A 17059-nucleotide genomic window follows, 5' to 3' on the forward strand; every position below is an offset into this window, starting at 1 on the left:
CACCACAATGAAGAGTGGTCCCTGCTTACCCCAACTAGAGAAAGCCCTCGCACAGAAACGAAGACCCAACACAGCCAAAAATAAATATAAAAACAAATTAATTAATTTTTTAAAAAAAAAGAAGAAATGAAGACAGCCTAAGAGACCTCTGGGACAACAATAAATGCAACAACATTCCCATCATAGGGGTCCCAGAAGGAGAAGAGAGAGAGAAACAACCTGAGAAAATATTTGAAGATATTATAGTCAAAAATTTCCCTAACATGGGAAAGGAAATAGCAACTCAAGTCCAGGAACATAGAGAGTCCCATACAGGATAAACCCAAGAAAAAACACGATGAGACACATACTAATCAAACAGGCAAAAATTAAAGACAAAGAAAAAATATTGAAAGCAGCAAGGGAAAAACGACAAATAACATACAAGGGAACTCCCATAAAGTTAAGAGCTGATTTCTCAGCAAAAACTCTAGAAGCCAGAAGGGAGTGGCATGATATACTTAAAGTGATGAAAGGGAAGAACCTACAACCAAGATTACTCTACCCAGCAAGGATCTCATTCAGATTCGATGGAGAAATCAAAAACTTTACAGACAAGCAAAAGCTAAGAGAATTCAGCACCACCAAACCAGCTCTACAACAAATGCTAAAAGAACCTCTCTAAGCGGGTAAAAAAGGAGAAGAAAAGGACCTACAAAAACAAACCCAAAACAATTAAGAAAATGGTCATAGGAACATACATATCGATAATTACCTTAAACGTGAATGGATTAAATGCTCCAACCAAAAGACACATGCTTGCTGAATGTATACTAAAACAAGATCCATCTATATGCTGTCTACAAGAGACCCACTTCACACCTAGGGACACATACAGACTGAAAGTGAGGGGATGGAAAAGATATTCCAAAAGAAAGCTGGAGTAGCAATACTCATATCAGATAAAACTAGACTTTAAAATAAAGAATGTTAAAAGAGACAAGGAATGAAACTACATAATGATCAAGGGATCAATCCAAGAAGAAGATATAACAATTATAAATGTATATGCACCCAACATAGGAGCACCTCAATACATAAGGCAACTGCTATAAAAGAGGAAATCGACAGTAACACAATAATAGTGGGGGACTTTAACACCTCCCTTACACCAATGGACAGATCATCCAGACAGAAAATTAATAAGGAAACACAAGCTTTAAATGACACAATAGACCAGATAGATTTAATTGATATTTATAGGACATTCCATCCAAAAACAGCAGATTACAGTTTCTTCCCAAGTGCACACGGGACATTCTCTGGCATAGATCACATCTTGGTCACAAATCAAGCCTCAGTAAATTTAAGAAAATTGAAAACATATAAAACATCTTTTCTGACCACAAAGCTATGAGACTAGAAATAAAAGGAGAAAAAAATGTAAAAAACACAAACACATGGAGGCTAAACAATACGTTACGAAATAATCAAGAGATCAAAGACAGTAACAAAGAGGAAATCAAAAAATACCTAGAGACAAATGACAATGAAAACATGACAATCCAAAACCTATGGGATGCAGCAAAAGTAGTTCTAAGGAGAAGTTTATAGCAATAAAATCCTACCCCAAGAAACAAGAAACATCTCAAATAAAGAATCTAACCTTACATCTAAAGGAATTAGAGAAAGAAGAAAAAACAAAACCCAAACTTAAGAGAAGGAAAGAAATTATAAAGATCAGAGCAGAAATAAATGAAATAGAAACTAAGAAAACAATAGCAAAGATCAGTAAAACTAAAAGCTGGTTCTTTCAGAAAATAAACAAAATTGATAAACCATTATCCAGACTCATCAAGAAAAAGAGGGAGAGGACTCAAATCAATAAAATTAGAAATGAAAAAGGAGAAGTTACAACAGACATCACAGAAATACAATACATCCTAAGAGACTACTACAAGCAACTCTATGCCAATAAAATGGACAACCTGGAAGAAATGGAAAAATTCTTAGAAAGGTATAACCTTCCAAGACTGAACCAGGAAGAAATAGAAAATATGAAGAGACCAATCACAAGTAATGAAAGTGAAAGTGTGATTAAAAATCTTCAGGCAAATAAAAGTCCAGGACCAGATGGCTTCACAGGCGAATTCTATCAGACATTTAGAGAAGAGCTAACACTCATCTTTCTCAAACTCTTCCAAAAAATTGCAGAGGAAAGAACACTGCCAATCTCATTCTATGAGGCCACCATCACCCTGATACCAAAACCAGACAAAGATAGTACAAAAAAAGAAAATTAGAGACTAATATCACTGATGAACATAGATGCAAAAATCCTCAACAAAATACGAGCAAACAGAATCCAACAACACATTAAAATGATCATGTGCCATGATCAAGTGGGATTTATCCCAGGGATGCAAGCATTCTTCAATATATGTAAATCAATCAATGTGATAAAACATATTGACAAACTGAAGAATAAAAACCATATGATCATCTCAATAGATGCAGAAAAAGCTTTTGACAAAATTCAACACCCATTTATGATAAAAACTCTCCAGAAAGTGGGCATAGAGGGAACCTACCTCAACATAATAAAGGCTATATATGACAAACCCACAGCAAACATCATTCTCAATGATGAAAAATTGAAAACATTTCCCCTAAGATCAGGAACAAGACAAGGATGTCCACTCTCACCACTATTATTCAACATAGTTTTGGAAGTCCTAACCATGGCAATCAGAGAAGAAAAAGAAATAAAAGGAATACAAATTGGAAAAGAAGAAGTAAAACTCTCACTGTTTGCAGATGACATGATACTATACATAGAGAATCCTAAAGATGCCTCCAGAAAACTACTAGAGCTAATCAATGAATTTGGTAAAGTTGCAGGATACAAAATTAATGCACAGAAATCTCTTGCATTCCCATACACTAATCATGAAAAATCTGAAAGAGAAATTAAGGAAACACTCCCATTGACCACTGCAACAAAAAGAATAAAATACCTAGGAGTAAACCTACCTAGGGAGACAAAAGACCTGTATGCACAAAACTATAAGACACTGATGAAAGAAAACCAAGATGATACCAACAGATGGAGAGATATACCATGTTCTTGGATTGGAAGAATCAATATTGTGAAAATGACTATACTACCCAAAGCAATCTACAGATTCAATGCAATACCTATCAAATTACCAGTGGCATTTTTTACAGAACTAGAACAACTCATCTTAAAATTTGTATGGAGACACAAAAACCCCAAATAACCAAAGCAGTCTTGAGGAAAAAAAACGAAGCTGGAGGAATCAGACTCCCTGACTTCAGACTATACTACGAAGCTACAGTAATCAAGACAATATGGTACTGGCACAAAAACAGAAACATAGATCAATGGAAAAAGATAGTAAGCCCAGAGATAAACCCACGCACCTATGGTCAACTAATCTATGACAAAGGAGGCAAGGATATACAATGGAGAAAAGACAGTCTCTTCAATAAATGGTGCTGGGACAACTGGACAGCTACATGTAAAAGAATGAAATTAGAACACTCCCTAACACCATACACAAAAATAAACTCAAAATGGATTAGAGACCTAAATGTTAGACTGGACACTATAAAACTCTTAGAGGAAAACATAGGATAAACACTCTTTGTCATAAATCACAGCAAGATCTTTATTGATTCACCTCCTATAGTAATGGAAATAAAAACAAAAATAAACAATTGGGACCTAATGAAACTTAAAAGCTTTTGCACAGCAAAGGAAACCATAAACAAGATGAAAAGACAACCCTCAGAATGGGAGAAAATATTTGCAAAGGAATCAATGGACAAAGGATTAATCTCCAAAATATATAAACAGCTCATGCACCTCAATATTAAAAAAACAAACGACCCAATCTAAAAATGGGCTGAAGACCTAAATAGACATTTCTCCAAAGAAGACATACAGATGGCCAGGAAGCACATGAAAAGCTGCTCAACATCACTAATTATTAGAGAAATGCAAATCAAAACTACAATGAGGTATCACCTCACACCAGTTATAATGAGCATCATCACAAAATCTACAAACAACAAATGCTGGAGAGGGTGTGGAGGAAAGGGTACACTCTTACACTGTTGGTGGGAATGTAAATTGATACAGCCACTATGGAGAACAGTATGTAGGTTCCTTAAAAAACTAAAAATAGAATTACCATATTATCCAGCAATCTCACTTGGGCATATACCCAGAGAAAACCATAATTCAGAAAGACACATGCACCTCAATGTTCATTGCAGCACTATTTACAATAGCCAGGTCATGGAAGCAACATAAATGCCCATCGACAGATGAATGGATAAAGAAGAAGTGATACATATATACAATTGAATATTACTCAGCCATAAAAAGGAAGGAAATTTGGTAATTTGTAGAGACATGGATGGATCTAGAGCCTGTCATACAGAGTGAAGTAAGTCAGAAAAGGAAAAACAAATATCTTATATTAACGCATATATGTAGAACCTAGAAAAATGGTACAGATGACCTGGTTTGCAGGGCAGAAATTTAGACACAGAAGTAGAGAACAAACGTATGGACACCAAGGGGGGAAAGCAGTGGGGGAGTGGGGGTGGGAGGGTGATGAATTGGGAGATTGGGATAGACATGTATACACTGGTGTGTATAAAATTGATGACTAATAAGGACCTGCTGTATAAAAAAATAAATAAAATAAAATTCAAAGTAAAAAAAATCTATTAAAAAATAGTAACTGAACATTATTAAATACTTGCTATGTGTCAGGCACTGTTCTAAATACTTTACTTGTATAAACTGATGGAATCTTTACCACAAGCCTATAAAGGAATTCTTCTTCTTCTTTTCATTCTGCATCTGAGCCTCAGAGAGGTGAATGGGTAAACTGAGATCCAGCTCCAGAATCCCTATTTCATGACAACTAATGTATAAGGTGTACACTATAATTACTAGCACTGGACCAGTGGCCAGCAAACCTGCACTGTTTCTGCTTTAGGGATCTCCTAGCCAGAGCAAAAGGAAGAAAAAGAAAGAAAGAATGAGTGGGCACCAGATGAGAACCCTAAAGGAATCATTAGAAATATTTCTCAGGTTATTTTGACAATGGCCCTTTTTGTAGTGGAATGCTGCCTATTATAAGAATAGAGGTGGCTGAACGTGTGTGACAAATGATACCAAGTGGGAAATTATGACTTTAAAACTCTTTGAATGTTAGTTCCTTTGGCTGGACTTGAAACAACACATTTCTTGGCTTCATGATGACAGTGATGGTTCCAGAAACTCTCCTTTCTCCTTGTCTTCTCTGTGTCACCCTGGTGATTCCAGGAGTCCATGACTCTCATGGCTTAATGGGAAGGGGGAAATGACCTCAATAAAAATGCTAGGATAATTGCCAAAATATACAGCAAAGTCAAAGTGCAATTTCATGTTTTACAGCCATCTAAAGAAATACATTCTATAGTCATGGGCCCTCATTACAGTTGTTATTCTATTATTAATAATAGAATATATAGTCCACCTTCTTTTTCTCTTTTGAGGAATGGTTTCTTCTACTCTGCCCTATAGTTTCCTTCCTCACCAGAAAACATCACTAATTATGTTCATGCTATGACTTTTGCAAATGTTATCTCCATCAGTTGAATTCCATCCCATCCTGCCTATCTAATAACTTCTCTATCTTTAAGATTCATATAAACTACCATCTACTTACAACACCCTTGATTTAATTCTTTTCTTTTATCTTACAAACACTTTATAGGTTTTATGAAATGTCAGGAGTATTCTAAGTGGCTACAAGGACCAACTCTGTGAAGTTATCTTAGATGACTTGTCTTCTGTTCTGAAGCCCTGTAGCCCACCGTAGTGTAACCCAGTGCTTTTGAGACATTTGGAAAATCTCTTAAAGGCCTTTAAGAGAATGAAAGGTCAGGCCACAGACTCAGAGAAAATATTTGCAAAGAACACCTCTCATAAAGAACTTGTATTGAAAACATGCGAAGAAGTCTTAAAACTCGACAACAAGGAAACAACCCAATTTAAAAGTGGGCAAAATATCTGAGCAGGCACATCACCATAGAAACATACACAGATGAAAAATAAGCATATGAAGAGATGCTTAATATCAAATATCAGCAGGGAGATGCAAATTAAAACAACAATGAGATGTCACTACACGTCTATCAGAAAGGCCGAAACCCCAAATACTAACCATGCAAAGTGTTAGGGAGGATGCAGGGCAACATGAACTCTCATTCACTGCTGGTGGGAGTGCAAATGGCACAGTCATCTTAGAAGACACTTTGAGGGTTTCTTACAAAACTAAGCATAGTCCTATCATATGATACAGTAATCATGCTCCTAGGAATTTACTCAAGTGAGTTGAAAATTTAGATCCACAGAAAAACCTGCACGTGAATGTTTTTAGCAACTTTATTCATAATTTGCCAAAACTTGAAAGCAACAAGATGTCTTTTACTAAGTGAATGGATAAATAATCCTTGGGACATCCAGACAATCGACTATCATTCAGTGTTAAAAAGAAAGGAGCTGTGGTACATCTATACAGTGGAATATTGCTCAGCCACAAAAAAAGAATGAAATAATGCCATTTGCAACAACATGGATGGACCTAGAGATTATCATACTGAGTGAAGTAAGTCATACAAAGACAAGTATCAAATGATACCGCTTATATGTGGAATCTTAAAAAAAATTGGTATGGGGCTTCCCTGGTGGCGCAGTGGTTGAGAGTCCGCCTGCTGACGCAGGGGACATGGGTTCGTGCCCCTGTCCGGAAAGATCCCACATGCCGTGGAGCGGCTGAGCCCATGAGCCATGGCCGCTGGGCCTGCACGTCCAGAGCCTGTGCTCCGCAACGGGAGAGGCCACAACAGTGAGAGGCCCGTGTACCACAAAAAAAAAAATTGGTATGAATGAACTTATATACAAAACAGAAATAGACTCACAGACCTAGAGAACAAACTTATGGTTACCAGGGGGGAAAGGGGGAAGGAATAAATTGGGAGATTGTTATTGACACATACACACTACTATGTATAAGGTAGATAATCAACAAAGACCTACTGTAGAGCACAGGGAACTCTACTCAATACTCTGTAATGACCTTTATGGGAATATGAGCATGGAGATGAGCTGAGAGTATGCCCTGTTCTCACCCACCACAGCCATCTGCAGCCTCAGGCTCTTCCAAAGACTCAGTACTGGACCACCTGCCAAGAGCCATCCCAATCAGGACACTGGGGGAGAAAGAAGAGGAGGGGCAGAGAACTCGGGAGCAGTAAGGAAGGGAGCCAGGACTCTCTCCTTGGAATCCACCTGACTCCTGGCCCCACTGCACCCTCTGCTTTCCTTGGGCTCCCTTACCCTTCCTGAATCTCCAACCCTCTGCCCTCTTCTCTGTATTCTTGGATACCCACTACTCTGACCAACCCTCCTCCCACTCCCCAAGACAGTTGTGTGAAGGAATCTTCTCTACCCTTTTGGGTTCCCAGTAGAGAGGGGGGTGGAATTTGTATACATATTACAATTCTAAATATCTCTGTTATCCAACTCCATCCCTTTGATATGACTAAGGTTGGGCTCCATCCTCCCATGTAGGCTTAGTAAGAACATTTCAAATTTGGGGGAGGGATGGCTGGAGAAAGTTCCAACCTTTTTCTAAGGCAATGGTGTCCTGGAGATAACCCCTCCCAGGCCACCTGCCCAGGAGAGCAACAGGTGGAAAAAGAGCAGTTAACTGAACCTCCCACGATTTCCTTGGTGCCTCCAAGGAACACTCCAAGGGTTCTTGAAAAATCATTCTCATTTTAAAAGCACGCGGATAAACACATTATTTTCAGGTTTTCACATGGGCACACAGAGACGTGTGTGGTTTCAGCTGCTGTGCTGGTCTAGCTCGGGAGCAACAGCGAGTCACTTCCAATCTACAATTTTCTGCTGATGCTGACAAAGGCAACCCCCTTGGGGCTGGAGAGGAAATACTGTATTTACTCACATAACTCTCCTCTTCTCCAAAGGTGTCAGACTGCTGCAGGAAGTGAAATAGAAGGAAATGCCCCAGCAAGCACCCTCTCTGCTGTTCTTCCAGCCCGGAGCCAGGAGCACCGTAGAAGGGATGGGGTATAAACTAAACATAGCTGTTGACCATCGGATTGTTGAGAGTCCATGGTGGTTACAATAATCAGCCTGCAAAGGTCCGTAACTGCTATGAAATGCAACTGGGTGACACTTGGTAACCTCTGACATTTCTCCTGAAACATCAGAATGAGGGAGGGATCCTGGCTCTTTAACCTACTGCCTGCCAAAAAGCACTAGGACTTTTAGACTTCATTTATATTCTTTTGCAACCTTTTAAACTCTCTAATAAGGTGGAAATTAAAAAGGCTTAGAGTCACATAATCCTGGGTTCCAATACTGTGTTGTATTTTATTGTATTCTACCAACTCATCATTCTGAAACTTGGTAAAGACAGGGTCAGAATCAAGCGAATCAAGATTATATCCTGCCTTTTGGCTATGAACCAAATTTTCTAAATAATTGATGAAGGAAAATTCTTATTCTAGAAAACTGCTAACTAATGAATGTACCAGGAATGATAGAATTATAGTAATCACCATTTTACAACACATAATGAAATAATCGACATGGACAATGAACATGGTTTTGGCTCCAAAACAATGAGTGAGAGGTTCATGAGGGTTTTTGCAAAGTGTGGCTCAGATCAACAACATCCGAACCTAGTTATCAACTGTAATATTGACAGAAAGGAGACAGCAGACATCATGTGTTCCCTGAAGTGATGTAATAAGACGGACACTGTACCACTTATGAAGAAAAGTTTTGCCCAAAGAAAATACATTAATCTGAATCTAATGATGCCACTAGATTGTCCTGCCTGTTTACTGAAAATATGTGGGATAAAGGAATGCATTAAACAAAATCAAGTGAAATAATCAGCCCAATAGAGAATGTGAGAAATTCCGCAGAAGAAACAACCAAGTGTCTTCAACAAGTAATTGGCATGAAAAAAAACGGGGAGGAGGGCTTCCCTGGTGGCGCAGTGGTTGGGAGTCTGCCTGCTGATGCAGGGGGCACGGGTTCGTGCCCTGGTCCGGAAAGATCGCACATGCCGCAGAGCGGCTGGGCCGGTGAGCCATGGCTGCTGAGCCTGTGCGTCCGGAGCCTGTGCTCTGCAGCGGGAGAGGCCACAACAGTGAGAGGCCCGCGTACCGCAAAAAAAAAAAAAAAAAAAAAAAAAAACGGGGAGGAAAAGGAATTGTAAAGGTAAAAAGAACCTTAATACGCATATTAACCAAATGCAATGTATGAACTTATTTGAGATCTTAATTGTTAAAAAAAAAAAAGCAACTCCAGAAAGACATTTTGAGACAATCAGAAGAAAGCAAACATGAGTTGAGTATTGGATGATATTAAGCAATTATTAAGGAATATTGTTAATTGTATTTGTTGTGCTAATAATATTGTTTGTTAATTTACAAGTTCATATCTATTACAGACCCAAAGTAAAATGTATACAGGTGAAATAATATGACATCTTTGATTTGCTTAAAATATTCCTCTGCCCCTCCCACAAAAAAAAAAGATATGGGCGATGATGGTGATGGATGAAAGAAGAATGGCAAGTTATTGATAAATTAATGATACTGATATTTGATATTGAATATTGATGCTAGGTGCTATTGGTGCATATTTGAAAGTGTTCAAAATAAAGATGTCAAATGTCCAGAAAGAGCAAAATTAAAACCACAGGATCAGTAAAATTTAATAAGAATTTATTGTGCATATAAGAACAGTTCACAAACTGTTCTGGAGCTTTAAAATCTAAACTGATGTGAAGTGCAGAGGCATGATGTTACAGGATGGCTTATAGAGTGAAAATGAAGAAAATTAAGAAAACAATTCCATTTACAATTGCAAAAAAAGAATAAAATACCTAGGAATAAATTTAACCAGGGAGGTAAAATTTAACCTGTACACTGAAAACAGTAAGACATTGTTGAAAGAAATTGAAAAGGACATAAATAAATGGAAAGGTATTCCATGCTCATGGATTGGAATCATTAATGTTGTTAAAATGCCCATATTACCTAAAGCAACCTGAAGTTTCAATGTCATCCCTATCAAAATCCCAAGGATATTTTCACAGAAATAGAACAAAAATTCTAAAATTTATATAGAACCATAAAAGACCTCAAATAGCCAAAGCAATCTTAAGAAGAAAGAACAAAACTGAAGACATCACACTCCCTGATTTCAAACTATATTACAAAGCCATAGTAATCAAAACAGCATGGTATTAGCAGAAAAACAGATACATAGATCAATGATACAGAAAACAGAGCCCAGAAATAAACCTACACAAGTATGGGTAATTAATTTATGACAAAGGAATGAACAATATGCAAGGGAGAAAGGATAGTCTTTTCAGCAAATGGTGTTGGGAAAACTAGATAGTCACAAGCAAAAAGAAAGAAAGAAAGAAAAAGAAAGAAACTAGATCCCTATCTCACGCGATACACAAAAATTAACTCAAAATGGATTAAAAACTTGAATGTAAGACCTAAAACCATAAAACTCCTAGAAGAAACCATAGGCAATACACTCTTTGACACAAATCTTAGCAATATGTTTCTAGATATGTCTTCTCAGGCAAGGGAAACAAAAGCAAAAATAAACAAATGTTACTACATCAAACTAAAAAGCTTCAAAATGAAAGACAATGTACTAAATTGGAGAAGATATTTGCAAATGATACATCCCATGAGGGGTTAATAACCAAAATATATAAAGAACGTATACAACTCAGCAACAAAAACAACCCAATTAAAAATCAGGCAGAGGAATTGAATAGACATTTTTCCAAAGAAGACATACAGATGGTCAACAGGTACATGAAAAGATGTTCAACATCACTAATTATTAGGGAAGTGAAGATCAAAATCACAATGAGATATAACATCATGCCTGTTAAATGACTGTTATCAAAAAAGCAAGAAATAACAAGTGTTGGTAAAGCTGTGGAGAAAAGGGAACCCTCAAACACTGTGGGTGGGAATGTAAATTGGGGCAGCCACTATGGAAGACAGTATGGAGATTCCTCAAAAAAGGAAGAATAGAACTACCATATTATCTAGCTGTCCCACCTCTGGGTGTTTATCCAAGAATAAGAAAACACGAATTTGATAAGATATCTGCACCCCTATGTTTATCACTGCATTATTTACAACAGCCAAGATATGGAAACTACCTAAGTGCCCATCAACAGATGTAGGTATAAAGAAAATGTGATATATCAGCAAGTCTTCTGAGAGTTTTCCTTTTGAATCCAGGCCTAGGTGTGTCCTTCTCTCATGGATGTTTCTTGAGGACATAGATTCTGTCTCATTCATGTCTACATTCCTAGTAAATAATACATTTAGTGTGGACACTATGAGTGTTTGTTGGCTAGCTGACCAAGGAATGAATTAATGAGTGATGCCTGACTATCTAGTAACTTTAAGGCATGGTCAGTGCACAAGTGTGTAAAGCAATAAAGTACAGACGGTTAGAACTGTGGTGAAAAGACAGAGAGTTGGTGAGAAGGAGGAATCTAGTCTCTGGATTAAAATGAAAGGTGGAGAGAAGAGGTACAACTTCCTTTAATCAGGAGTCAGAGGAACAGTGCAAGATACAGGTGAGATGGAGCAGAGAGAGGCAGATAGTGTCTTTAGAGAAGTACAAAGAGAGAGACAGAGGGAGACAGAGACAGAGAGAGAACCAGAGCACAAATGCTTCCTGCTCAAAGTCAAACACCTTTTCAATACTCTCAAGAGCAACAGAGCATTCGTTCAAGTTGGAAATTTACAAATTGCACAGAAATGTAGTTAGATCTTTGTTCAGGACTGAAAAGGTCCGCTTAAAAGTTTAGTCTATTTAAAAGTTTTGCAAAAGCTACTTTTAGGTAATCACATCTCCTCAAACAAGAACCACATCTTTAAGTACAGATAACAGTAAACTACATCTAAATGAGGCATTAAAATGTAAGAGAAGAGCTTAGTAGAAAAGCATAAAGGTTAGATGTTTGGAGAGAATATTTAGGACCAGTGAGAAATGTAGAAAAATGGGTGAGATGTGAGAAGAAGACCCATTAAGTATACATCACTAATGGTTTTGAAGAGCTAGAACTAAAACAACAGGGATCGTCAACACAACAGCTCAGCAAAAGAATTTCATTTTGCTCCAAGTGAAAAATTGATAGTTTGAGTTCCATTAAAGGAAAATGGCAGTGTAATAGGAAATGTGCTATAGACACCATATCTCATTACAGAGAAGAGAAAATCTTTCTTAAAAGCAATATCAAAATCAGAAATGAAGTGATAAGAAATGAAAAGTGTTGGAACGTGATCTATAGTATGTTGCAATTTTTAACACTGTATTTTTAAGGCTTCTATTTATCAATAATGGATTAATCATAGAGTTGAGTTTAAGGCAGTCAGTTCATCTTGAAGAAGGGGAAATAATTTGTAACCTAGAAAGTGCCCCCCTATGCTGGTGTAGAGACAGGAATAGATGAGGCTATTTTTCTTTGCATGTCATGTCAAAAACAGCGTGGATAAATGTGGATGCAATTTTGAACTGTCTGATGCTTTCAGAATTTGGAAGCCTTTTAAGAAATCTGATTAATTTAACATGTCAAACCTAATGGAGAATGAGTTCAATTTCTCCAAAGAACAATTAGTCAACAGAATAAATTAACATGAGATATTGTCAAATGCAAGATCACGCTCATTTCCAAAGATAAAACACTTTTGCTGCTCTTGTTGAACATGCTTCTTTGTTCTCTGAAGGGTTTCTGTGACATAATTCCTTCATGGACCCAAATGCTTAGAATAAGCTGCCCTCATTTCTCACCTGGACCACTGCAAAAGCCTCCTAATTTGTCTCTTTCTAGCCACACAAACCCACATCATGTCTGCTCTCCATATACTATCCACACAGTATTTCAAAACTCTCTATTTGAAACCTTTTCAATAACATTCCATTGCACTTGGGATAGACAAACGGGTGTTCTCACTGCCTCCTGGGCTCTGGCACAGCACCTGTCCCAATCCCCACATCCTCATTATTATCGTTCCAGCCCTTCCATTCCTGCTTCCAAAGCCACCACTCTACAAAAAATTACTCTTTCCAACACCACTCCAATTCTCCTTGTCAGATGCAATCACTCCTTCCTGCCATTTGTCTTCTCATCAGCATCTGACACAATTGAGGGCCTCCTTCTTTAGAAGACACTCATTCCTGCTGGTATTTTAAGAACAACGACCCAGGCTTCCCTCTACCACGTTCACCACCAGCTTCCAGTATTAGTTTTTGTCTTCCCTTCCTCAGCTACATCTTTTAATGATGGAGCCCATTTCACTAAGGACTAGACTCCCTGTTTTTCTCTATCTGCCTTCTCTTCTTGTCTGATGCCAGACTATCCCACAGCTCTAAATACCATCCGCATGCCAAAGGCACTGACATTCATGAATCTAGGTCCAGACATCCTCACCGAATTCCTCATTAATTTATTCATCTATCTACTTGACATCTTCTCTTGGAAATCAGTAGTCATCTCAAATTCACCTCAATCAAAACAAAATTCTTTTTTTTTTTAACATCTTGATTGGGGTATAATTGCTTTACAATGGTATGTTTATTTCTGCTTTATAACAAAGTGAATCAGCTATACATATACATATATCCCCATATCTCCTCCCTCTTGCATCTCCTTCCCATCCTCCCTATCCCACCCCTCTAGGTGGTCACAAAAATTCTTGATCACCACCTTTCACCTGCACAATAATACACACAAACCCACCCCAATCTCAACAAGTGATTCTACCATCCATACAGTTGCTCAAGCCAAAATCTAGTACCCGTGATTTTTCTTTAACTGAAGTATAGTTGTATAGTTGATTTACAGTGTTGTGTTAGTTTCAGGTATACAGCAGAGTGATTCAGTTAAATATATATATATGCTTTCTCAGATTGTTTTCCATTATAGGTTATTACAGAATATTGAGTAGATTTCCCTGTGCTGTACAGTATGTCCTTGTTGGTTATCTATTTTATATATAGTGATGTGTATATGTTAATCCCAAACTCTCAATTTATCTCTCCTCCCTTTCCCTTTTGGTCTATTTCTGTTTTGTAAATAAGTTTATTTATATCATTTTTTTAGATTCCACATATAAGTGAAATCATATGATATTTGTTTTTCTCTGTCTGACTTCGCTTAGTATGATAATCTCTAGGTCCACTCATGTTGCTTCAAATGGCATTATTTCATTCTTTCATATGGCTGAATAGTATTCCATTGTGTATATGTATATATACCACATCGTTTATTTTTTAAATAGATCTTTATTGGAGTATAATTGCTTCACAATCCTGTGTTAGCTTCTTTTGTACAACAAAGCGAATCAGCCATATGCATACACATGTCCCCGTATCACCTCCCTCTTGAGCCTCACTCCCATTCTCCCTATCCCACTCCTCTAGGTCATCACAAAGCATCGAGCTGATCTCCCTGTGCTATGCTGCTGCTTCCCACCAGCCAACTATTTTACATTCAGTAGTGTGTATATGTCAATGCTACTCTCACTTCGCCCCGGCTTCGCCCTCCTACATGCCCTCAAGTTCATTTTCTATGGGGTCAAGTCCATTTTCTATTTCTTTGGGATCTTTCTTTATTCTTGCCCTGCATCTAGGTTCATAAGTACCTTTTTTTTTTTTTTTTTAGATTCCATATATATGCATTAGCATATGGTATTTATTTTTCTCTTTCTGACTTACTTCACTCTGTATGACAGACTCTAGGTCCAACTACCTCACTACAAATAACCCAATTTCATTTCTTTTTATGGCTGAGTAATATTCCATTGTATATATGTGCCACATCTTCTTTATCCATTCATCTATTGATGGACACTTAGGTTGCTTCCATGTCTTGGCTATTGTAAATAGTGCTGCATGAACATTGTAGTACATGTCTTTTTTTTTTGAATTCTGTTTTTCTCAGGGTATATACCCAGTAGTGGGATTTCTGGGTCATATCATAGTTCTAGTTCTAGTTTTAGTTTTGTTTTTTGTTTTGTTTTGTTTTGTTTTTGCGGTACGTGGGCCTCTCACTGTTGTGGCCTCTCCCATTGCGGAGCCCAGGCTCCGGACGTGCAGGCTCAGCAGCCATGGCTTACGGACCCAGCCACTCCGCGGCATGTGGAATCTTCCCAGACCGGGGCACAAACCCGTGTCCCCTGCATCATCAGGCAGACTCTCAACCACTGTGCCACCAGGGAAGCCCTAGTTTTAGTTTTTAAGGAACCTCCATACTGTTCTCCATAGTGGTTGTATCAATTTACATTCCCACCAACAGATACTTTTAGTTCCCCAAATATACAATACTGTTTCATATCTCCTGGCCTGAGCAGATGCATTTCCCTCCAATAGAATATCTTTTTGCCTCTGTGGTCCATATGGGGGTTTCTTCTTAATCACACACAGCCAAAGTTTAGTTACCTGTTCTGGGACTTCAAACCCCCACCCAAACATCCCCTTTGTTCTCCCTGGACAAAAATAGTACTCTATACCTACTTTGGTCTTATTTAATTTAGAGTCCAGCAGTTACATCATATTTTATATGCAATTAATTGAACACTGATTGTAGGCTTACTAAATTCTTGGCCTCTTGAAGGCAGAGACTCTTTTTGCCTCTCATCTCTCTTTACTCCAAGGACATGTTCTGCTGCAGGTGTATTTGAGAGATTTGCTGAACCAACACATAAAAGAGAAACTGGAAAATAGCAAAGCCATCTTTCCTCCTTAATAACACTTCCTAAGCTTCCATCCAGCTCTCAGAAGTGACATTTGTTTGGTTACCACACAAGATAGGACAAAAGAAGTGACATTTGTTTGGTTACCACACAAGATAGGACCCACCTAGACAAACATGAAAATCTACATTTACTTGCCACTGATGAAACTCTGGAGTTATTCATGAATGATCATCTTCAGAGTATAGACATCAAATTGATGTGAGAACACCTTCAAATCTCAAATAAACGTATGGATGCTTAAAAGAAAGATAGTCAACCAGGCCAGTATCCTTGACTTGAAATCTCAGTGAAGGTTGTCCTTTCAAAGGATAATAATATGTTTTCTGTGAGACATGGAACACTTCACATCTATATACATTATATTAACACCTTGCTTTTAGAGGTTTTTTTTTTTTTAAATAAAACAACAAAAGAGAAAATAAAAGTTTTGTTTCAGTTCTCTGAATCCCTGGGGAGGCACAAGGCTTTACAGTCTTCTGACATGGCCACGTGAAATAATCACAGACAGAGAAATGATATCAAGCCACTCTTTCCACATCAGTGAGCATGTGAGCTGGTTTCTCTGGGGACAGTAATGGTTACACAGGCTCAGGCAGCTCCAGGCTGGCACACCCATGAAATAAATGCAACAGGAAGCCCATCCCTCATTTCACCACAAGGAAGTTTTATCCAGCTGGCCCATATTTACCCCCAGAAGTCTCCCTACAAATAGCACAAAACTAGAATTAACTTCCTACAATTACTCTATCAGCACTCATCACCTGCTCTAGCTCAGCTCTCCTCAAACTTCAATGGCACTTGAATTTTCAGAGGCTCTTCCTAAAATGCACATTTGTCATTCAGTAACTTTTGGGATTCTGCATTTCTCACCAGCTCCCAAGTGGCTGTGATTCTTCTGGTCCCTGGAGTCTGATGTCAAATCTTCATTGATTTATTCTTTCCTACACAGGGAAATAGCAAATAAGCAAGGAGTGAGGAACAGGCATAATTTGATCCTTTGCTTATGCAAGGGACTGTCATCAATAGGCTTCTTTTAAAATGAAAATAACCTAAAAGTGGCCCTTTTTTGAAAAGAGGGAAGGAGAGTAGACCTAAAAGTAGCCCTACTGTGTGACAGTGACTGTGTAAGTGCTGTCTCATCTAA

This window comes from Aethalodelphis obliquidens, unplaced genomic scaffold (assembly GCF_003676395.1).
Source record: "Aethalodelphis obliquidens isolate GAN/ISIS:26980383/991018 unplaced genomic scaffold, ASM367639v1 scaffold47, whole genome shotgun sequence".
NCBI lineage: Eukaryota > Metazoa > Chordata > Mammalia > Artiodactyla > Delphinidae > Aethalodelphis > Aethalodelphis obliquidens.